The sequence below is a fragment of the Heptranchias perlo genome, chromosome 28 (genome assembly GCF_035084215.1).
Source record: "Heptranchias perlo isolate sHepPer1 chromosome 28, sHepPer1.hap1, whole genome shotgun sequence".
NCBI classification, from domain to species: domain Eukaryota; kingdom Metazoa; phylum Chordata; class Chondrichthyes; order Hexanchiformes; family Hexanchidae; genus Heptranchias; species Heptranchias perlo.
The window spans coordinates 22,099,238-22,122,921 of NC_090352.1; the positions used below are offsets into that span (position 1 = coordinate 22,099,238).

The 23,684-nt window shown below is 38.6% G+C and overlaps 3 long non-coding RNA genes across 6 annotated transcripts in view; 2 read left to right on the forward strand and 1 right to left on the reverse strand.

Moving 5' to 3' along the window:
* LOC137344924 (uncharacterized) overlaps nucleotides 1-15,082 on the reverse strand; it is a 50,401-nt gene extending 35,319 nt beyond the window's left edge. Inside the window, exon 1 of the long non-coding RNA XR_010968500.1 lies at nucleotides 14,590-15,082. This is a non-coding gene — a long non-coding RNA (uncharacterized lncRNA). The remainder of the gene's footprint in view (nucleotides 1-14,589) is intronic.
* Nucleotides 1-23,684, forward strand: part of LOC137344923 (uncharacterized) — a 104,007-nt gene that overhangs the window by 9,356 nt on the left and 70,967 nt on the right. The window contains exon 1 of one of the 4 annotated variants that reach the window (XR_010968495.1): nucleotides 17,399-17,628. The exons of the other annotated variants lie outside the window; for them this stretch is intronic. This is a non-coding gene — a long non-coding RNA (uncharacterized lncRNA). Of the gene's footprint in view, nucleotides 1-17,398; nucleotides 17,629-23,684 lie in introns of those variants that run through there. 4 annotated transcript variants of the gene reach the window in all.
* On the forward strand, nucleotides 15,448-16,417 carry LOC137299264 (uncharacterized). The gene is made up of 2 exons (XR_010957859.1): nucleotides 15,448-15,906; nucleotides 16,125-16,417. It is a non-coding gene; the product is annotated as an uncharacterized lncRNA (long non-coding RNA).

Genomic DNA, 23,684 nt, shown 5'->3' on the forward strand with positions numbered 1-23,684 from the left:
CATGGCACAAAACTTGACATGGTCATCCACTACCGGAACTAACTTAACCATGTCAAGCAATAATTACCTTTCCCTCTCAGAAACCAAATCTTGGTTTGGTGGGTGGTTGGGGGGGGGGGAATTAAATAAAAATAATCCCCAAACTGCTCTGCAACAAACCATCTTCTTTGACCCCACTCATTACCCTCTCCATCCTCACCTCTAATGCCAAGCATGTGGAGCTCATGGACATAATCTCTAAATTTGTGGTTAACCACTCAGCCTTCTCCTCCAACTATTGCCTCAGGCTTGACTCCACAACATTTTAACTTCCCTCCTCTTCCCCCCCATTTCTCTTCAGCCACCATGATACTAATCTCCTTCATAAGACCTACCTCTTTCTCCTTCAATCTCCTCTGAAGCCAGCTCTTGACCACTCAACCATATTTCCTCTGCCAATACTCCATTATCTATTTCTTGGTGTGCCTGGAGTATCATTCATTTAATGATTTGTTGCTGTGCCTACAGCTCTATCAATTTATTGATTTGCTGGTGTGCCCTTATTGACTTGGTGTACCCACTGCTCTATTGATTTATTGTGTCTGCTGCTCTATGAATTTACTAATTCATTAGTACCTGCTGCTCCACTAATTTATTGATTTGTTGGTGTGCCCACTGGTAGATGAATTTATTAATTCACTACAGCCCACTTTTCCACTTAAATTGCTGCTGCCCACTGCTGACTTAATTTATTAATTTGCTGGTGCTTGTTGCTGTATCAATTTATTGCTTCAGTGGTGGCCATTCCTCCATTAATTTATTAATTCACTGTTGTCTACTTAGCAATGTTCATCAATAACCTTTTGTTGTCAGTGAATTATGATGCATTTAGTTTGTGCTGTTTTCTGGGGGTTCAGTTTTCCTGTTGCAATTGTATGGTAGTAACAATTTTTTTTCTCTAAATTCGTGGTCTCCACTTTATTCAGTTATGTTTTAATCTTTATTTTGTTGTTATAATAGTTTTGGTTGTCCACTGTTTTAGGGTGTATGCCTATGGTATTCTTTGGTAACATTGAGATAAAACTTAACACTGCATGTAACACCATGGGAAATCCATTAGTCTATCTAATAAATTAAAAACAATATATCAGTAATCAATTCCTGTCACCCTGATCTTCACACTTTTGATAATAGGCGTAATGTAAAAACAGCAACAAATCAGAACTGAGGAGGTAGGGAAAGTGTGAATCAAAAGTGATGAAAATAGGTAGAAAATTACCAATGAGAAACTACAAATTACATGAAAACAATAACCCTTAATAAAGTCAGGGAAAAAAAAAAGGTATATCAATCAAATTGCTCAAAATACTGTAATTTTTTTCCCCCGCAGCCAACCAACTTAGACTTAAAATAAGGTTAAAATAAGGTCATAATAAAGACATTAAAAATGTTGCATTTCACAATAACACTATTAAACTTAACTATAAAGTTGTTTCTTATATCTTTGAATAGCTTCATTGATATTTTTAATTGAAGGCCTCAGCCTCTCTCAAAACCTAGCCTTGGACTTGATATTTTTGGCAATAGCAATAACTCCTAGGGAGATCCTAAAGTCCAAGTGTGTAGTGTTCACAATTTCCCAGGATGCAGTAGCATTTGTCAGACCAAATCGAAGAATGTTCCTCTTCAGTCTATAACAGTATCTGCTCAGTTGTTTTCTTTAAATTAAAAAACTTACTTTAAGAAAATCAAGAGGACATTTACAAAATCTTTGTTTTTTGTTTAGAAAGAGTGGTGTGTAACGGGCTAGCTACTGGCCTTTCACCTGTCGGATCAAATGCAGCTTGACTGATGGGATGAAAGTCTCTTCTGTTTCCTGGCTGCAAGGGTTCTATGTGAAATCAGATTAGACAGTGTCAGTCCATTTCCTAGTGAGCATGGGTCTACAACACAAAAATGCGTCTAATTTGCACTAATTGGGAATGTACAGGAAATGGGGAAAAATGCCACATCACTAGCACAGTAGGTGGTGCTTTTCTGAGACTGGGGATGAGACATTGTTGGGCAGAGTAGAGGGAGCTATGGGAGTTGATTTTCCTAACCTTTGCACCAGGAACACCTATGCCTTGGGTGCATAGATCAGGAAAGAGATCCATTGCACCAGGTCTCTACCCCTCTACCCCATATCCCTGGGATTTCCGGGCCTCGTCCAAGGGGTGGAGCAAGGCCTGCAATGGGTTCAGGCCAAACATACTCATTTAATTGAGGAGGAAGGGGCATTCTCTGCCTCTTGTTTAAGTTTCCTGTGGTTTGGTTGGCTGGGCACCTAGATGCAGGGGTGCTCGAAGAAGACGGAAGTAGGTCTTGTGCCAGTGACCTCTCAGACTCTCTTGCCTAAGGGAGGATAGGCAGTAAGGCTGGAAGCTAAGTGACCTTTTTTTTGGCAGGGCCAATGGCAGACAGAAAGGCCTGTGCCTGGCAGTTCAGGCCTACAGCTGCACTTCTATTTCTATCCCATTTTTTCCCCTCAGTAACTGAAATTTCTATTGTCCAAACTAGGATTTTAAATATAAAAACATCAGAAGATTACATATTTCACAATAACATTATGAAATTTACCCAATGAATTATCTTCTGTGTCTTTTGATAACTTCATTTAAGTTTTTACTTCCACATCTCAGCTGGCTTCATAAACCTAGGCTTTGGCTGGATATTTCTTTCACAGAATAATTTAAGGAAATTACCAATATTCTGAGCGTGTACAGTTTACAGAATTTCTCAGTATGCATCATTGGGTTTCAATGAATTGAAGTAGAAGGGTGCTTCAACTCATTCTGAAGGAATTTATGAGTTTGCTTTTTCCAAAGATTTAAAAATACCCTGGAGATTGAATTCTCAAAAGCTTTACTTTAGGCAAGTTTTACATTTGAAATAGGACCCTCCTCAAAGTGATGTTAGACCCTGGCACCCCTTCCCAGTTTTCCTAGAACCCAGGGATGACTCCAATGCTGATAAATCAGTCGTTGATAACTTTACATAGTATAACACTCCTGTTCTTAAAAAAAATCTTAGACTCACAAGCACTGCCATTATCATTAATATAATAAAATTCTTGCATATGCATGCACTTCCTCCAAGTGTCGATCTTGCTTCCTGTAACACTTTACTTTCCTGCCTATTTCCATCAGGCTTTTCTGTCATCCGAATTCGTGAAGCTCAATCTCTGAGGCAGGTGGGATAGTTGCAAGCTTACCTCCAAGATAGATGGCGCTGTTCTCCTGTGGTTTGCCTTTCTCAGTCATTGCAATAGGTTTTCTTTCACCTGGTTAATAATAACACCAGGCTGTAGAGTCGGTAAGCACACAGCTCACTGGCAGTGTTTAAAATGAAAGTTTGGATTAAATTGCCAGCAAATGGAGCACGTGCCAACAGTATGAGCAGCTGTTACAGTGATTATTTGGAAATTCTGAAGCAAGCTTAGAGAGGCAGATCACAGCACCTTAAAGCTCACTGCTGATTACAATTAAAATTTCAACAGAGTTTACACTTGTCATTATTAAACAGTGCATCCTTGGTCTTATGGTGAGCAATGCCACAGGAAATTCGCTAGTACACTACTTTGCTTTCCTCATAATTGTCTCTAGTTAAAGTGAAAAGTTAATATAAGTGGATTCACAAAAACAAAATCTTGTTAATCAATGGCAATTTACTCAAAACATTTTACAAGCACTGAATTAAACTTGTGTTAGTAGGATCTTTAATTTACTACCATGGCAACCAATGCATATTGGCTAAAACTGAATTTGGAGCTTGCTCAGGTCAATGTCTATATATTACTGTATAAAAGACAAGTTTAATTTGAGTGCAGAATATCAAGAGACTATTTTTATGATGGTTTATAATCCAAATAACTCCCTATTTTTCCATCCCACCTCCCTCTCGCATAACATATCTTTTTTCCGATTTTGTCTGTCACACACACAAACTCTGACCCCCACTCTTTAGTATTTAATGGATGTTCCATTACCAAAAAAAAATCTGCATTCAAATATCACCTTTCACTCCCTCAGGACATTCCAAAAAGTGCTTCATACCCAATGAATTACTTTTCTGAAGGCAGTCACACTGTTTTGCAGATGAATGTGGCAGTCAACTTGCCCACAAACAATGAGATAAATTACCAGTTAATCTGTCTTTAGTAGTGTTGGTTGAGGTACAGAGGTTGGCAAGAACACCAAGCAAACTCCCTGCTTTTTTTTTGAATAATGCCATGGGATCTTTTACATCATCCTGCTGAACAAGCAAAAGAAACCTTGGTTTAATGTCTCAACCAAAAGACAGTACCTCCAACAATGGAGCATTCCCTCAGTACTGCACTGAAATGTTTAGCCCTGATAACGTGCTCAGGTCTGGAGCAGCTCTTGAACCCACAACCTTCCGACTCAGATGAGAATGCTATTACTGAGCCAAGCTGATGTACATTATTCTGTCACCAAAACAAATTTTAAAAATCACCTGACTTCGTCCAATTGCTAACCATATATTCTTCACTGGAACAATCATTAAACATTTTTTGCACAGTTTAGTGAAGTCTTGTCAGGAAGAAATGTCAGTGAACTGCATTATATAATATATAGAATGTAGCTTTTAACTTAATTGCTTGCCATCCAAAATATCTACATGTACAAGAAGTGATTTAGCAGAAAATGAACTACAAATAACATGCCAAATTCTTATTTTTAGGTGAAAACCATTAAAACCAGTTTGGGCATCTTAAGGGAAATGGTTTTCCCCTGAGTGGAGGCTGAATGAATCAGATGATTGTTCCTTTCTCACATTTCTCTTTGGAAATTCCCACTACATAATAAACAGCAGTTGGAAGTTCAGCTGATTTATAAAATGCTTTGTATTTTAAAGAAGAAAGGTCACTGTGGCAAAGACTTTTGCAAGATGCTTACTATGTTTATATACAAGATGGGGCAGAGCGACATGATTATGGATGAAATATCATTATGCCTTCATCGAGCTTGGCACAAATGTTTTTCAATCTTAATTTAATAATAACTAAAACAAAAATGCAAAAGCTGGGAAAAATAATATTGCTGACTATTGGAGCACTAACACGTGGTACAATGGACTGGCAGGATGGGGATCCTCTCCTCTCCTAACACCACTTGCTCAATTCCAAACACAATACTATAAGAAATCACCAAGTATTCAGCACTGGGAAAGGGGAAAATTGGAGGAAGAGTCATTTCTCTTGCCTCTTGTGGCCTCTGGTTTCAAAGCAGCATAGGTGAATTCTTGGGAACAATTTGCTTACACATCCTCTTAGCTGGGGAGGGTGCATAGTGAAAGATTGCAGAGCGAGAAAGGAATTTAAAAACTGAGGTATTTGTTGTTTTTAACCAAAAAGGAAAATAAATAAAATCTCATGCAGAAACAAATACACCCCACACTAAAACAGATACACCATTTGAAAAAATAAAAAATGTAAAAAGTATTATTCAATATAACCTTAAAATTAGAGGTAGGCAGTTCATGGTGATGCCAGGATCACGTCTTTACACAAAGCATAATGTAAATCTGGAACTCTCTCCCTCTAAAAGCTGTTGAATTGAAAATGTCAAAACTGAGATTGATAGATTTTTGTAAGGCAAAGGTATTAAGGGTAACGGAACCAAGGCAGGTAAATGGAGTTCGATATAGATCAGCCATGATCTAAATGAATGGTGGAACAGGCTCGAGGGGCTAAATGGCCTATTCCTGTTCCTATATTATAGATAGTTATAACTGCCTTACATTTCCTCCTTCTGTGTCACAGTCTTCCTCGCTCTGTTCCTTCTCTTGATCACAAAGGTGCAAAGATTATAAGACCCATCAATGCTTCTATGTCATTGGCCGACAAGAGTTACTCAATTGTAGCAGCAGGACAGGTTTTATCAGGAAAACTCACCAAGTGAGAACAACTGAGGCAGAGATTGAAGTTCAGTCCTAGAGCTCCTAGGTCACCTACAAATTTACTCCTTTACACCCTTTAAACAATACCTGAAAAAATATTCTACATATTCCTTCCATTTTAGAGTATGCTTTTGATTATCCATGATCTCGAAATGAAAACTGTGAAATTTTCAGAGCAGTATGTGTGTTCAACAAACAGATTTACTTTATGACTGACAATTCATTGCTTGTACTGTGTTTATAAGAACCAGCACGAGAAGTTTGGGAGAAAATGCCTCATCCCAGCAATAGTCGCTGCCTTCGAGAGAGGAGGGGAGAAAAATGGAGTAGTGAGAAAAGATAGAGCAGTATGTACAGTAGATTCAAAATGTGTATTTGTACACTGCAAAGGAAATCAAGTACTCAGGAGGTTAATAACATTACAAAATATTTGACATTTTGTATCTGGGAACTTAAGTACACAAAGCATACAACATGATTCAGCAATTACAGCTATAAATAGATGTCATATTCATATTTAAACATAGAATTGAAATGATTAAGTGTCTAGATCTCCCAATTATGGTGTTCCCCATGGTGGCGATTAAGCATTCTAGAGTCACTACCAGGAAACTTATTAGCAGAAATCCCCCACATTCTTGTAAACAATCTCAGATACAGAACAATATGACTTTCTAATCCACCAGAGATATTTTTTAATACTACTTTAACATTTTATAGTTTTCGGTTCTTTCAAATAGAATTACGAGTGTCTAAAAACTGGCTTCCCTCAGAAGCTTACTCAACAGTGAGTGAAAAGGACAGTCAGACTTAAGAATTACCAAACACCTTGGCCATGGTAACCCATTTGCAATTCATCTGAATTCTTAATGCATCATTGATATGCCAAATGGCCTCAAAGGAAATCTTGATCAAGACAACTACTGTGCCTTTCTCAGTCTCTGCTTTATAACATTTAGCATCAGCAACCTATGGAAATCATCTTTGCTGCTGTTACAGGAGCAGTATTTTGAAGTCACCAAAATAAAAGTTCTTAAAGGGATAATGGGGCATTATTAGCATGCTTGTGAGCAGAGGGGTTGTGCTGTGTTGCCATTGCTCTGGAGCAGCTGATGACATGCAACACTACAAATTAATCAGTTTTAATTTAAAAATGCATTTTAAAAGTCCGCACTATGATAGATATAGCTTTTGATGCACACAGACTTTTTTTTCCTTAATGCCAAAAGATGGAGCTGTGCAGGGAATGTTTGTGGCCAACTAGTCCTGGCTTCTCAAGAGCTGAGCCTTGCTGAAAACTCTCTAATGAAGCAGCAACGGCCCTTTAAAAATGAAAGGAAAATTAAAATTCTAGAAAAAGAAATTAGTTGATAATACCAAATCAAGCCTGACATTATTGAAATTGCTTTTGCATGGATTTATTCAGATGTTAGTTCCCGTTTCAGGCGGACGAAGGGGCCTAGAATTTAGTCTGGGCCCGTTTTCTCGACCAGTGAGCACATGAGCCGAGAAACCCAAGGATTGATGGAAATTGGTCCTCAGGCCTCACACTTGGCGCGCTGGTCGCACCTCCAAGCGAAAATATCAGGTAAGTAGTGGGAGGGGGAATTGGAGTGGGCTAATGGGTGGGGGTGGAGATGGCAATTGCGACTCCTATGGAGTTAGGAGGAGCACTCTGCTCTTCCTGGCTCCACAGGATGGGTTTTTTTTAAAACACAAAAAAAAAGTGTAACCTGAAATTGGTGGTGGTGGGGTTGGGGAATGCTGAAGAATCCTGAAGTCAGCTCATCGCTGACTAATTTTTTGATGGGGTCCTTCAGCGGGCATTAGGCCCCTAATTTACATATTTAAGAAGCCCAACGCCTGTTTCAGGCTTCCGTCTGGGATTCCTAAAAAGACGGGCCCAGGAATTTAACAGTGGGACCAACACCTGCGCAGATTGGGCGCAGGCTGTCCCACTGCTAAATTGGTATGCTTTGCGCCCGTTTTATGCCTGAAAAACAGGCACAACGCATACCAATTTCTACCCCAGCATTTCAGGAAAAGGCCATCTACATCAGTGCTTTAATGCCGATTTGACTGCAAGATAATTTCTGGAATTTTTGATTGGCACATGTACATTTTTTTTTAATATCACAATGCAAACTGAGCTTCTAAATTGTTTGACAACTCTTTTACTTCTTTTAAATCCCTCTTTTTTTTAAGTCCCCTTTGTTGTGGCCAAGACCATGATTGGGAATCCTGCATCCAGGCTTCTGTCAATGCTGTTTTGTATCAGCTGCTAGCAGGTGCACAAGTCTGGCAGAGTGGACTGGTTTTCTTTCCAGGAAGAATCTACTTTTTACTCCTCCTGGTCACTTCATACCTTCCTAGATGACCTACGTAAGTTCAGGATACCTGGGGAGGTACTAACTATTAATAGTTGTCCCATTATGTGACTTTATTAAATCCATTATGTATTATTCCATGAAACATTATAACCTACAGTGGCATTGATACTTTATCTCTTTAAATATTAAATAGCTCAAGGAGCAGACATGTTTAATTTTAATATCAGTACCGAAAGTTTCCTATTTTGTGGCTTAAGTTTCATTTTAAGGAAGTAATGTTGCTTAACAGGGAAGCAAGCAGGAATGAAAGTACTGTTGTGCAGATCAGAAAGGGAAACCAACACAACTTCTCTTCTGGAATTTTCTTAAAAGTTGTCAAAAACCAATCAGCATCTTCAGGTATAAATCTACAAGATATTTCATTTGTCATGATTAAGTCCAGGTTTCAGAGAGACAAGACCTCCACCATTTGCAAAATGCATGCTGTGAGTGGTACTTGGGTCTGATGGCTTTTTTCAGCCCAAGTATATAACATAACATTTCATTTTGCTGCTTCACTGGAGAGTTTTCAGCTGGACTCAGTTCTTGAGAAGCCAGGACTAACCTGCTGCAAACATTCTCTGTGACAGCTCCATCTTTTGCCATCAGGTGAAAGTCTGTGCTGCATCACTGCTATATCTACCATAGTGTGGATTTTTAAGGTAAGTTTAAACGATGAATTGTCAGGTTGTCTCAATGAAGCATTCATGTCCTGATGTGTCCAACAATCATGGAAAGCTTTAAGTGAATTGGTGGAAACTACGTGTCATACTCCATGGTCACCCATGCACGTACCAAAGATTGGAACTTAGGCAAGCAATCAGAGAGACCCTCCCCAGAGATATTATACATCATGGATCTGTGCACAGCAGACTTCGTCAGGCCCATGTGCAGACGGATTCAAGTGTCAATGCTATGTGACACTGGACTCCATTAGCGACAATCATAGCGAAGAATAAAATGGCATAGGTGGCCTCATCTCAGCCAACAGTGATTCCTGCTGGCTAAGCATCAGCCTCAGTCACAGAGGGGTTTTGTTCCTCTCTTTCTAGCCACATTCTTGGTTCCAACAAATTATGCAGAGCCAGGGATCATGTGAACGCATTCAGACAAGGGGACAAATTAAAATGTAGATGTGATACATAGCAATTTTTTTAAAAGACCAAAATTCCCCCAAGGTCAAAATGAAGGATGGCTGCTGTAACAAGATGAATGATAGACACACTATCTTTGGGGAAACAGGAAATGGATTTCCCCTAGATGGTTGGAGTGGGAAAACATGTTCAAAGTATCCTCGATGTGGAGATGCCGGTGATGGATCGGGGTGGACAAATGTAAGGAATCTTACAACACCAGGTTATAGTCCAATAGTTTTATTTGAAAATGACAAGCTTTCGGAGGCTTCCCCCTTAGTCAGGTGAGTGTAGGATTCCATGAAAGGGTACCGCATATATAGTCAGAGAACAGTGCCTGGTGATTACAGATAATCTTTCCAACTGCCCATTATCAAGGCAATCAAAGGAGTTGAATAGTGTTCGGACAGAGAGACATTACATATCAGACTACTGAATATACAAACGGTCAGAACCCAAAGACAGACAGAGAGAGAGAGAGAAACATCCGAAAGGAAGAGAAAGAGAGAGAATGACCAGTTGTATTAAAAACAGATAACTTTTTTTTCGCTGGTGGGGTTACGTATAGCGTGACATGAACCCAAGATCCCGGTTGAGGCCGCCCTCATGGGTGCGGAACTTGGCTATCAATTTCTGCTCGACGATTTTGCGTTGTCGTGTGTCTCGAAGGCCGCCTTGGAGAACGCTTACCTGAAGATCGGTGGCTGAATGTCCTTGACTGCTGAAGTGTTCCCCGACTGGGAGGGAACCCTCCTGTCTGGCGATTGTTGCGCGGTGTCCGTTCATCCGTTGTTGCAGTGTCTGCATGGACTCGCCGATGTTGCAGGAAAGGATGCCCCGGAGCATGGTACATCGGCGAGACCATGCAGACACTGCGACAACGGATGAACGGACACCGCACAACAATTGCCAGACAGGAGGGTTCCCTCCCAGTCGGGGAACACTTCAGCAGTCAAGGACATTCAGCCACCGATCTTCGGGTAAGCGTTCTCCAAGGCGGCCTTCGAGACACACAACAACGCAAAATCGAGCAGAAATTGATAGCCAAGTTCCGCACCCATGAGGACGGCCTCAACCGGGATCTTGGGTTCATGTCACGCTACACGTAACCCCACCAGTGAAAAAAGTGTTATCTGTTTTTAATACAACTGGTCATTCTCTCTCTTCCTTTCGGATGTTTCTCTCTCTCGCGCTCTCTCTCTCTCTCTCTCTGTCTGTCTTTGGGTTCTGACCGTTTGTATATTCAGTAGTCTGATATGTAATGTCTCTCTGTCTGAACACTATTCAACTCCTTTGATTGCCTTGATAACGGGCAGTTGGAAAGATTATCTGTAATCACCAGGCATTGTTCTCTGACTATATATGCGGTACCCTTTCATGGAATCCCACACTCACCTGACGAAGGAGGAAGCCTCCGAAAGCTTGTGATTTTCAAATAAAACTGTTGGACTATAACCTGGTGTTGTAAGATTCCTTACCAAGTATCCTCAAACTTGAGGCAAGATGGAAAGATTACAAGGTTGACAACCTTGGTCTTGAGAGTATTTAAACACAGCTCTGTGTAAAATCAAAAATTAATTTAACACAGAGTCAAATTAACTTAAAAATCAAATATTGGCAAATGATGAATGCTATACTTGAATTTCTGCAGAAGCAATTTCTTTCCAAAGTTTAATTGAATGATGCATTATTTCCACCAAGCCACAACCCGATATATTGCTGTCACTAGGATGGTAGGGCTACTAGCCTTTCTCTTTAAGAGACCTGCCAAATAATAATAATGTCAAATGCTGCTGCTCCTGCCCTCAGAAACAAGCAAAAGTAATTTCCCCAGCAACATAACAATCCAGGAAGCTTTAACTCAGAGGCCTGAAAATACTAAGAATGTTGAAGGCTTCTGGTAATTTTTCTCATAGTAAAGTGTGCTAGTATTGATTAGTAATATTTTGTTCAGGACAGTCACTAATCCTAAGCAGTAGAATAACTACCGCTTCTGACACTTGCAGCTTAATAAGGGGGAGTGCACGGCACTAGCTTTAAGAGGGAGATCATGCTCAGAAACAGATATGCCTCTTAGTCACAGTCAGCAGTCTAAATATAGTTATGGCCTAACACCTGCACAATATATAGTCATGATGAGTCATACCCACAAGCCTAATTAAACTATGTAAAATGAGGTCAATTTGTGCTGAACAAACCAATCACAATTTAGAGTTGGATAAAGTGAACATTTGCTCAGCTACCCCCTTAAAGGTCAAGCGGCAATTCTGGCAATGTCCTTGGAATGTGTTCATTATTACATTCCTAACTGCACCTTCCACCATTATCCTGAAAAGGCGTTATCCAAAATGCTTTTGTTCAGGCAGCAAATTGTTTGCCTATGTCATCTAGAGTGCAGTCATAACTGATTAATGTCTGACAGGCTTATCTATTTAAAGCAAATACCATACGTATAATAGTGCAAGACTACAATCTTGTTCCGAAAGATTTCTTAAAACAGACAAGAGCAATCACGGATCCCAGCTGCTAATATAGTAACACATTTCATTACAGTATATAGAGTGTGGCTGTCATGTAAAATATACAGAGGGTGTAGGCTGGGCAACAGCCATATTACATTTGTATGCTAAGTGATCCCAATCAGCCTGTTAGTTATGCTAGTTTCAATTGCAAATAGTATTAAATCTTGTTCCAATGTTCATTGTCCTGTGTTTCATCCAGTGTCTTACTTTATTTTATGTAAGCACCTCAAACATAATCTAAAGACAGAAATATATAGTTTGTTTTCAGGTTCATGGAATGGTTTAAGAGTAATTTGATGTGACCCTAAGGCAATGACTCTGGAATTGTACTGTCCAGTGTGTATGGCACCATTGTGGCTCATTTCGAAGAGCTAGTTTGGGACAATGGATTCAGTTACTGAAGGGAGTCCTTTATTAGGAGGGGATAGGGTGGGGAAAGGTCACACAGAGAGACCTGGGCAATGTTAAATTGCTGGCCCTTCCCAACACACACAATAGGTAAGCATTTTCAATTTTTCCATGGTGTGATTGATAAGTGAATTGCGAAAGAAATGTTATGTGCTGATCGACTGAGAGGAATGGTAGTTTGTGAAGCACTAGCTGTGCGTTGTGACTAAATCTCACATGTATCAGTGGGTGACTCAGTATGAGACTGTTCAGAAATAGTACTAATTGAGGTGTTATATCACAGATATTATCCTATTATTCTGAAAAAGAGGATCATAGTACAACAAAACCTGCCATACAAAAATGTTATTTTTCAGAAATCCTGTTTCGTATTTAGAGTAATAATGACTTCAGTAGATGGATGAATTATAAGATTAGTATTCACAATGAAGAGAATGGCAGTGTGCACTATAAGAAACAACACACTGAACAGAAATAACCCAGATTAGTATATACTTATTGTAATAGATGCATCCAAAAATGAACAGGGCAAAATTAAAAAATTTTAAAAACTTCTCCTTTGCTAATTTATTTTCCTTCCTGACCACCATTCACCTTTCCCCAGTGGAAAGGATTGTTAGATGATCTGTTCCCAGGCCTTGGTCAATAGTGAGCCTGCCACAAAGGAAAGAGTTACTTGTCTGTTGATTCTCCCTTCCTTCTCAATGGGAAAATGCTTTCAGGATAACATTTCAAATTAGTTCTCACTGACTTCAAGCCCATTGGGCCTGCTTCCCAGTTCTTGGGTAATAACATTCTTTAATGATTATTTTGATCTCTGGCTTATTGTCTGCTTAGAAACACGCAAGAGTTGTTTCAACATGCAAGACCAATCGTGCAGTGGTGGAACCATCCAAAAAGACTTAGTAGCTTTTGGGACATGCCTACTACTTTTGCTAATGTGAAGAAGTAAAAAGTAGCAACTTTGCTTTTTCAGTAAAAATTTAAAAATGACAATGGGAAGAAAATTACAGTGAAAAACTCTCTCATATAATGCCAGTCATTTCTATTTTATAATGGGGCACACAGGTCAACAATATTCATCGGGAGTAACAATACTCATACACACAATTAAAAACTGGCATGCAGCAAATGGATTTTAATGAGTATTTTTCAGGTCTGTATTAGTTTAGAGGCAGATCACATCAGTGATTCAAACCCAAAATCTTCAATACAGTTGGTCAATTTTGCAGATTAAATTGCTAAGCTCCATCAGTTATTTTGAGCCCTTGACTTTCACGACAATCACGAATCACCACAGCAGGGACCAACAAACAACGAGTTAAACAACCCGATAATCTGTTTTTATGAAGTTGTTTGATGAATAAATGTTGGCTAGGACACTGGGAGAACTCCCTTACTCTTCTTTGAATAAAGTACTGCCATGGGATCTTTTACATCCTGAGCATACCAACGGTTTAATGTCTCATCTGAAAAATGACATCCAATAATACAACAATCCATCGGAACTACACTGAGGTGCGAGGCTAGATTATAAGTCCGTAAAAAGTGGAGCTTGAAGCCACAACCTTCTGTCAAAAGGCCAAGTTAATACTTTTTGAAATGTTTGTAATCATTAGGTTTTAAACATTTCTCATTGCAAATGATTATTCTTTTAAACAGCTTTGTACTTCTCAGTTCCCAAATTCCAGCTTTAAATATTAACTAATATATACCTTTCACAATCACAAGCAACCAGTACATTTCACGAAGGTAAATGTTGCTTTAAAGAAATTTCAGTTATTATCGACGTGACTTGTATTGGTGTTGCTATTAGGCAACTGTTGGGAAATTTAGATTGCCAAATGTGCACTGAGCAGACGCATGTTCGGAAAAACTGCTGCCCCGAAGTCCCAAAATACACTAAAACCAAAAGCAAAAGACTGCGGATGAAATGCACTCCTTTGCACCGAGTTTGTACGATGGGGATAGGGCACAAAATAATATCACATGATCGTCTGTCCACTAGGGGAAAGAAAAAAAAGTAATCCATCTGTTGAAGTTAAACACAGCGTCTTGAGGGGGAAAATCAGTAAACGAGACACAAGTTGCCTTTAGTGATTTATATAATTAAAACAAATGTAGGAAGATTGTCGCGTACATTTTTTTTTAAAAAAGGTACATTTTATTCGTCAGCAGCTACACGTGATCGGCTCCGATTACATCACAATACTGTACCTCGGTCTGGTCACGAGGGCGAGATGTGGAAACAGCTGATCGGACCCCATGAGGTCACCGAGTTCGCAGCGCTCAGCTGGAGGGGGCGGGCACCCCTTACGCAGGCCTTTCTGATGAGTCATTGATTCCGCCCACCTCGCCTAAACCCCGCCCCCTCCAACCGTTGATCGGTCCATCAAATCCTCCGTGCGATTTTAATTGGCTAAGGATGCTGCCAGTCATTGCATGTCTTTTTCCTTTCAAGGAGTGTCATTCACGATTTTTTTTTAAAATTTAAGGATATATTAAGATAAAGTAGAATTTCTAATCCTTATTTTTGAAATTTGATTTATGTTTAGTTAAGTCGTCAAAACAAACACAAAAGATGGACTGGTGTAAGATGAAAACCAATATGATATTCAAGAAGTAGAAATAACAAAACCTTTCATGGTAAAACTATCCCGAACATTCCTCTACACTCTCTCATTCTATCGAGTTCGCCGACAAAACTCCAAAATCGCCATTCATAAAATGCTAAGTCATGTAGACGCAATGCATTCCGTGAATTGTAGTTTGGTCACGCGCGATGCGTTCCATAACTGACAAACGATTTGAGTAGAAACGACAAATCCCACAAAGCAGCGCGCAACAGCGCTCACGTCGTAGAGAGGCGGGCACCGCCGTGCGTTCGCATTGGGCGGCTAGCTCTGCTGACGTCAGGTTTGGAACAGCGTTGGCACACTGTTTGCATTCCAATTGGTGCTTGGTGCAGTCAATCGTCAAACGCCACGAGAATAGGTGCCCCGCCCCTTTTCCAAAAGTATTTTAATTCCCTCCCCTCGCCCGGCGGCTGAAAGAAATAAAGGCGGAACCAAACCTCTTGCCGTATTCTGATTGGGTAAATCGCGGCCCCAGCCGCGCCTGAGTGCCCTTTTCGCATCCAATGAGTGGTGGTCGTAGGTGTCAATCACGAGAAAACTGCGTGACGACCGTAACTGTCAAGTGAAGTTGAGTGGGGAGCCGGCCGGTCAGTGAGTGAGTTCGCTGGTGCAGTGAAAGGGACTGGTTACAACTGGGCTGTACTGCACTGGGGAAAGTACAGAGTCATCAGCGGTGCCGCACCGAGCCGGCCGACTAACTAACTAACTAACTAACTAACTAATTAATTAACTTACTTATGAGGAGGAAGAAAAAAAGCTCAAAGCCTCGCTTAGATGGACTCCGACTTCTCACTGACTAATCATCGGCGTTGAGAGGAATGAGGCACTGAGGCCGGGACAGGGACTTTAATGGGTAGTTTGTTAACAGTTCTGCAGCCTGGAGGATGGTGATGCGAATGTGCGCAAGTTCCTGAAGTAAAAAATTATGAGATTGTAGACAACTCCCTACAAGTACAAAAAAATAATAGAGGGCAATCATCAGATAGAGATTTTTAAAAAATATATATTAAGTTTAAATACTTAAGTTCCGTAGGGAAGACTAACTATTATGTTGGTTGGAGTGAGATTTTGGTTTAAAGTCTTTTGTGTGTCTGTAATTTTCTTTTCTTTTTTTAGGTAACGAAGCTTATTCTGCGTCAAGGAAGGGAACGGCCTGGATTTTTAAAAAAATTAAATCTTGCAATGTATTAAAATATGTGGAGGTCAGGAAAGTTCTAGAAGTGCAAGAGAATATTGTCTGTGGTGGTGGGGTGGCGTCGCATGATTTTAAATTAATTCAAAAGCTTTTAGGAAAGTAAACATTAGTCTTCACCTGGCAGGCGCCTGACCTAGAGAAGTTCTGGATAAATCTTTACGTTTCCATATGGTGCATAATTAACTGAGCAAAATAAAATTTAACAAAATATCAATGTTTCCTGTGGCGTATTGTGCTAATATTCGTGCATCACGTAAGCATGATTAGATTTTTTTTTCCTTTCTAAATTTTTTTTTTGCGAGTTTGGTTGTTTGCATTTATCTTAATGCTTACGCAACACTGCAGTTGAGTTTCTGCCCTTAGTTTGCAACTGCAGGGAGCAGTCTAGCTCCAATGTCATTGATTTTGTATTTATAAAAATGGCCTTTTGCGTTTTTTAAAAAAATTGCCAATAACTTAGCTGGTATGTAATGAAAGTACTCAGTGTCCGAATAATTTTCTTATGGGAACCGTGTATTTCCTCTGGAGCTGAGTAAGCTAGTGAACAAAATCCCAGTACGGAAAATGAGTAATGCGGTTTACTGTAAATCTTGAACATTATCTGGAACTAGTTAGGTTCATATTTCTCTCCGGGGTTATAAAGTTATGGGGTGCTCTTAATACTACAAGTAACTATCAATATGTTTTGTGCGGATGTTTTCTACCAGAGGTCTGGCGTGTGTGCAATTTACTGCAAATCTTGAATCAGAAAAGAACGTTGTGGGAATTATATTTTGGCAGATACTGGGATTCTCTCAATTGTGAAATGGAACTGTCTGTGAGCAAAATACTGGGGATAAATTGGGGTTTACCAGACTAACCTAATCTTGGGATTCAGGTACTCCTCAATTATAACCTTGTAACTCTCCAGTGCCCATTCTATATTATCCGACATGTAATTAAATATTGGATCTGTTGAAATACAATTTTTTTTAATAGGTGCTGAATCAATGAAAAAGGCCGTTGTATTGCTTTGCTAAAATGGGTTTTGGAGCCATATACAGCTGTACAACCATGCAGAAATGCTGATGTATTCTTATGTAAGATGAGTTTTCAAATATTTTTGCAGGGACAACAGACTTGTCCCCTTCCTCCTTTCTCTTCCCCACCCCACCCCAGACTTTGTTTCCTGTTAAGTCACAGGGTGAAAGCCTCTTAAGCTTTGGCCTAATGCTGAATCATGCATTAAAGCCAAGGTGGAGGGCGGTGCTGAAATTTGGAACGCAGTTCAGACAAATAGGGGCCGGCAGACTGATTGGAATTTATACCATATGTAAGAGGCATCCCAGGAATTCACGGCATCATGAGTTGACTAAGTAACCCACAATACTGGAATACAGGCCCGTCCAGTTTCCATAGCTACAGTACCTTCTGGGTTCTCTTCTGGTAAGTCTATCTCGAGGGTGTGGCCAGTTTTTTAAAAAAAAACTATAGTTCCATATTAAAGGAAAAGTTTTAATTTTAAAAACAATATTCAGCAGCAGAAAATGTCTTGTATCAAATGTTCGTTTCCAGTAAACTTTTTTAGTTTTTAATTTTAAGTTTTCTATAGTGCTGTAATTGAAGCTGTAGAGTCAGATCTTAGCATTATTGGCTTTACAATCTAATTAACTTGTGATTTTAAATGACCCCAGTTCTACAGTGGCTTCACAAAACATTTCAATTACTATGTAATTTATCCGAGGAGATAACAACTTGTTCGGTTTTTTTTGTTGGATGGTTGAATTCCATGAATTGCTCTGGCTATCCTACAGCCGTTCTTCACTGGCTAGTTTTATGTCACTGTCAAGCAGCTAAAGCTGCCAGTTGAAGAACTGTTGAGGTTGGCTCTTTACAACAGGACACTGAAGAGGATGTGAATGTGCTGCTTTGTGGGCCAGATGGGACTTAACTGTTCTGGTCTTGTGTGAGTAAACATTGATTACTTGGTCTGTTCTGGAAGAAACTTTGATTTGCAATACTGCACTTAAATTGGCTTGATGCTCAGGGAGTTGCATGATTTTTAATTATATTGTAAAATGCACATTTGTTACTCCATTGAATATTGGGTGGGGCTCTTTTACTGCAGTGCTCTTCAATTGCAACTAAGGTTAATTCTAGACTTGTTTATCTACATTTTTTTAAACATCCAATGGACAGGATGTTTTTTGTTATGCTACTTTGTTAGAAAGTTGCATTCAAAATTATCACTTAATTTACTATGTGAAACATTACCATCTGAATTTTGCTGGGCTTTCTAAAGACTTTGTTTTGAACATAATTCCTTCATTAGTCAAATTACTTTGTACTGACATGCTGTACTTCACAGTTGCTTATGTTAAAACTTGAGCTGTATTGAATGATCAAAACTAAGTACAATTAAAAATGCTTGGATGCCACATCTTTGGTTCTACATATATGCTTGAGTTTTGAGTATTTGTAGATTAATGTTCAAAATGAATCTTATTTTGTCACTTTTATGATTGGTCTTTTGTAGTCATTGGTAAAACTGTGCAGTTATCCATATTCACAAACCAGCAGTCAGCTGTTTAGGTTACCTACTGGGTTATGTGGTTTTTGAGCAGGGAGAATAGCTCCTTTTGCAGACCACATAAACGTCATTAAAACAAAACCATTGTAGTTCTCTTTTTTTGATTAAGTCTTGGCCTTCTTTTGAAAGAAGGTAATAAATAATCTTGTATCCACTTCTTTTTCTTGTAACTGTCTCTTTCCCTTGGGGAAACAACGAAAACAACTTGTATTTATATAGTGCCTTTTAATGTAGGAAGATGTCCCAAGATGCTTCAGAGGTGTAATCAGACAAACATTTACACTGGGTCAAAGGAGATATTAGGAGAGATGACTCAAAGCTTGGTGGAAATACTTACTTTATATTAAATGTAGATGTCTGGCTAAAGTACAGTTTATACAAAAGTTCAAGTAAATTAGTCCTTTGATTAATTTGAAGACTGACAGTTGAAGATAGAAAATTAACTTTTTGTCAGATGGACAACCGATACATGTTTTTAAAACATAAACATTTTCCATGTTTAAAGTTTTTAAATAAGTCAATTTTGTCCTATAGTACATGCACTGTGGATCAGGTTTCAAATGAATTGCTTTCTGTATGTAAGTATGCTGGGCAACAAAGTTCTTGCAAAGCTTTTTACAGGAAACAAATCTTTTCTAGATGTCTGCAGAAGGAACTGAACAGGAAGCAAGTGTGGTGACTGTACAGAAAGGTGTGTGAATAGGTTTAAAAGTATTTAAAATAACTTAAAATTCAAACAAAATTGTAGAGAGGATTTAAGTGTGGAAAGGGCACTATTGGCAGAATTGTGACTTAGTAGCCAAACAGCAAAATTAGTGGATTTTTTTTTAGTAGACTAAGTGGCTGAAATAGCTACCAACATTAATTTAAGCATGCTTCTAACTCGATGTCCAAGTATTCCTTTCTTTCTTTGGTCTTTTGGTTTTCTTTTTACAGACTTTTTCAAATATAGAATACTTGCTAGATGGTTTTCACTTTTAATAGCAAGAACTAGTCCATGGAAATGAAGCCCTTAATCCCAAGGTCATAACCAACATGGCCATTGATGCCAGAAAATGTCAACATTCTTCATAGTGGCATAAAAATATATGCTTTAAGTGATTCAACTTAGTGACCTTTTTTGAAATTTTGACACCATCTTTAAAATTAGTCTCCAAAGCATTCTTGGACAGATGTAAAAGATTTCCTTTCCAATATAGTCCATTTGATTATACTTGTCATATAACCTATACTGGATTTTTTTTAAAGGAATCTATAGAAACAAAATCTTTGGTTTCCTAGTAATATATGGATAACTCACTTGACTCGTACCCTAATAAGCTCAGGATCTAGATCTGAATTTATGCCAACAGTCAAATCTAACGGCTGCACTGTTCTCAGCCTGCACTTGGGGAATTTTCTTCTGCAGCAAATGCCTTAATTGCTTGTAGTTGATGGATTTAGAAAACTTGACCTTTTTTTGTTGTGTTCAGGAGAACTTAAGGTGGGGTTTGGAAAAGCTGATTGACATCTGAAATACAGTTTTGAATTGCAACTTGCATTTATTACTGTAATGGTATTTCCTTTTTTAAAAGTTAATTTTGAGACCAGTTTATTACAAGACCATTTTGCATGCCCACCATAAAGTTGTCATTAATTACTTTTGGGATCTCTCAACTGTATTGATAACTGAAGCATGGTTTTCTTGTTAAAATTAACCATCTGGAACAAATACATACCATGCTGGACAGGACTACTGAAATGCTATCTTTACAAATACATCTATAATTGAACTTAAGTAGTAACTGATGTGAAACAATACCTTGGGCTTATGTCTATGCACAAAATATCAACAAGCTAATTAACATGAGTTCAGTACAAGAAAAATTCTTCTAACTCCCTTTTGGTTTTTTCAGTACAAATATATTGGGGAATAAATTCAACTTGGGCAGTAGTGCAAATGAGCAATAGTGAATCGGCAGCCAGTTTTGCACTGCACCTGATTTCTTTTCCTTTGAATTTAATAGAGAAGAAAATTGGATGGAATGCAAAACAGGTTTCTGATTTGTTATTGCCCATTTTGCGCTATTAACAAAGACTAATTTTATATTTGCATCATGTTGGTCTGTAGATTTGTATTGGTTAATATAAACATGGCATAAGACTAGGAAGGCTAGTCACTAACTTGTGTATACCAATTGGATATCTAGATATACAGCTTCTAATGTCAATGCTGCTGTATCTGTAACCCCTTCCTCCTTTGGTCCCACTGTGTGAAGTTGACAACCTGTCAGTACAGGCAGCTCAATTTCCTGACCTTGTTAATGTGGTCATTTGTTTGGTTCTGATTTCATGAATAAATCTCAATTCTAGCTGTCTTGCATATTTTTCCCCTCCAATCAGGATTGAAAATTGTTACTCATTAAAGATGTTAACAAATTAATACCTGCCACCAGAAGCTTAGTTCCTGTGGTGAAATAGAATCTGGGTAAAAGAAAGCATTCTAATTGTGTGCATGTAAGTAAAATGTGCTTTTGGTATTTTTAAACTTCTAAAACTTATTTCCCACAACAATAGCATGATGTAAATTTGCAGCAATCATACAGCTATTGAGTTGAATTAAGGTGGCAGATTGACAGACATCTGCAGAGGCAACAGTGGTCAGCTAGTAATTCGAGTAAAACGTAGTTGGGATGTTTTGCAATAGTCGGAAACTAGCCTGCTTCTTAGTGATACTAAAATTGATTGATTATTTTCAGATTTGACCTTGGTTTTTACTCATTATCTCTTTGATTTTGGGCACATTTAAAAAAAAAACTTTAAACATGAGCTTCTTGCATGGGATAAACCACTTTCTATATATTGGTGGTTCATTCAGCACCTTTGCTCCAGTGGTATTAATATGAAGAGGGAGAATTTTTTTTCCATCCCCTAATTTCTGCTATCCCTGTCTTTTGCCCCAATAGCTGTTGATGCTGGTGAACAAACCAGCTTGCTGACGGCACTAATGTTCTTGCATGTTTGAGCTGACCACTTATTTCTGCAGTGTGAGAATTTACCATGTGGTACGCAGTAAGAACTGTCAAAGTGTAACATTTGGTAACATATCAAGATACAAGTTAAGGTAAATCATGGCTTAAATTACACCGACTAATCAAACGACCAGCTTGCAATGTTTGTCTTGTCTGTACGTTGCCATAGTCTAAAATGTGTTTTATGCTGGACAGGTTCAGCATCACAGACCATTCCCATGAGTGAAACAGTGCTCCCTATGATGTGGAGTGTGACATCACTTGTCCAATACCTTGGTAAATGTAGTGAGCCTGTTGGTTGAACAGAGAACTCTGTCACAGTACTTTGGCTTAATGAATATGATGTGATAACACAACATTCAACTTAAAGGCAAAAGAATAAGCACTCTATTAGACAGTGGCTTAGGTTATAAACTGTCAGACTTTGTTAAACAATAAACAGTTAAATGAACAGTATTAAATTCAAATTGTGTATCTGTCGTAACTACAAACTTTAATGTGCTCTTCAGTATGAAACTGATTATCCTGTGCTATTGCAGCATAAAACTGAACCTAGAAACACTGTCCCTTAAGTCTTCTGTGGCAGTTTCTGGCCTATTGCTGTCTACTTCAGAATCTGAGAAAGTCAGCCTCCAATCCACCATTCAAAATCCTTTGCAGTTGGACCTAAACAAAGGATTTTTTTAAAAGGGTATCTTTCACAAATTTATTGGATGATTACCCCTACATAGAATTCAAAACCATGTTTACCCACACAAATAGAGCTGCTACTTTTATAATAGGATTCAAAGGCAATGCTCAGCCTGTGTAGCTGATTTGTGTCATGCAGATAGGTGACAGGAAATACTCTTGTTGAATAATGCCTTTTGAAGTGACCATTTGTAAACTAGATCATAGTGCATATTCTCTAGCTTTAGGGAGCACCTAGTACTCAACATTTAAATTAATGGCCATATTTCTAGTTATATACAAAATATAGAGACATTAAAATGTAAGCAACACTGTCATAAGTGATGTCACTGAAATTAATATTTTTGTCTAGATTTAACATTCATATTTGCCATAATATAAAGGTTTTCAATTTGGGAGGGGGACAAAGCATAATGTTCATTTTAACTAGGAATTTTAATTTGTACTATGCTACAGAATCTCTCCAATGTAATCATTAGCCTAAACAATTTTGGAAATTCTTGAGCTATTTGTGCTAAACTAAGGCAAAACCCAGTAGTAATTATGAAGCATAAGACTTTATGCTGAAAGTAAAAAGGGCATCTTAATATTGGAAAAAAAACATTTGAGCTACAAATCTTCATTGAAATGGCCAATATCTTGTTAAAAAAATTTTAACAACCAAAACAATTTCATGATTTTCCCCCCTCCCAAACAAAATTGAAATATTTCTTTTGGTTCCTGTGTGGAGCACAATTTCCTGCTCTGAATGGACTGAACATGTTCTGAGATCTGTTACTAACAGGGAGTGACAGAAAATTTGATCTATTGTCCCCAAATGGTGGTTAGCTCTCAGCATGACATAGCTGAGAACTGAACCCTAGATGCATAAATATGGGCTTAAACCTGTTCTTGCCATTGTAGTAGTGTGTTTAAAGCATAAACTTGTTTCACTGTTCACTAGTGTTTATTGTCTGAGCTGTGATACTTCATCTTGGTAGACACTTTAGAACTGAAGAATCCTTAAGGTGGGATCACCATGAGAACAGGTAAGTTTTGAGGAAAAAATGCAATAGACAATTGAAATCAGTGTCTGCCCCAATCTTTCTCTTTGGGCCACTGAAGAGGCCTGGGGTTGGGGGATGGCCAGCAGCAGCAGCCTGCATGCTTTTTAATATGGTATTGGAGGGGATCCTCTTGGCTCCACATTCAGGTAAGTATATTTACACCTT